General features: G+C 46.6%; 1 protein-coding gene across 1 annotated transcript in view; it reads left to right on the forward strand.

Moving 5' to 3' along the window:
- LOC105814149 (myosin-6-like) overlaps positions 1-1,195 on the forward strand; it is a 27,136-nt gene that overhangs the window by 23,068 nt on the left and 2,873 nt on the right. The gene's annotated exons all lie outside the window — the stretch shown is intronic.

The raw sequence follows: 1,195 nt of genomic DNA on the forward strand, positions 1-1,195 counted from the left end.
GTGGTGGAGCAGACAGAGCGGTCTCGGAAGCTGGCGGAGCAGGAGCTGATCGAGACGAGTGAGCGGGTGCAGCTGCTGCACTCCCAGGTGAGGGGGCCTGGGGCTGCCATGTGGAAATCTGCTCAGTGTCAGAGCCCAGGACATTTGTAGAAACCAGATGTTCTAAGTGAGCATGTCTATCCAGGTCATAAATCATTTCATCTCTTGGGCCAACTCTCATCTGTTAGTAGTGGCTGCCAGAACCACTGTTTTGAGAAAGTGGTCTAGACTTAAAAGCTTAGAGTGTCATGAGTGATTGGTGATGCCTGCCAAAGCCACAAATCTGGAAGTAGTAGAATGCATGCTGTTATTTGATAGCCTTGATCTAAAAGACTACCTCCAGCTTGCTGTGTAAAGACAAGAGTTTGGGAGTTTAAAGAAGCATAACTGCATCTCTTGCAAACCAAACTCTGGATAGAACACCATTTTTCTGCAATCCCACCCACAATGCTTTCAGTTTTATTATGCAATGAGTTTTTGTGCCCAGCTATTGTAAGGGCCGGTGGGGTTTTGTTCTATAATCCCGTATGTGTGGGAATGACGTCATCCTCTGACCTTGTCCCCTCTTCCTTACCCTACCACATTCTTGCTATAACGATAGTCATTTCCAGAATTTTGCTCTAGTAAAAGCGTTGTTTCCATTTTCCTTAGAATATTGTCACGCTCCAACATAAACATGTTACTAAAGAGTTCAGGAGTAGAAGTGCAGACCTTTTGCTATTTGAAGTCTTTTGTCAGAACTGAGTAATCATAGACATAATGTCTAGAACATATCCATTTCATAGAAAATGAGAAAGCAGGTGCAAAGCAAGGACTATCCTAAAAGCAGTGCTTGTTATTTTAAAAAAAACGACCACCTTTAGTTCCCGCTGGATAAAGGTGTGGAATCAGGTAACAAGGCACAGTACATATGTGATGCTTTTCCCTTCCCGTGTCTAGAACACCAGCCTCATCAACCAGAAGAAGAAGATGGATGCAGACCTGTCCCAGCTCCAGACAGAAGTGGAGGAGGCCGTGCAGGAGTGTAGGAACGCTGAGGAGAAGGCCAAGAAGGCCATCGTGGATGTGAGTCCCCCTCCCCACTTGCCCGCTTCAGGACAGTGTCTCCCTGGGCTGGGCAGTGAGCGTATGAGGACCTGACCAGACCATGTGCCAC

Source organism: Propithecus coquereli, unplaced genomic scaffold (assembly GCF_000956105.1).
Source record: "Propithecus coquereli isolate 6110/MARCELLA unplaced genomic scaffold, Pcoq_1.0 Scaffold3, whole genome shotgun sequence".
Lineage (NCBI taxonomy): Eukaryota > Metazoa > Chordata > Mammalia > Primates > Indriidae > Propithecus > Propithecus coquereli.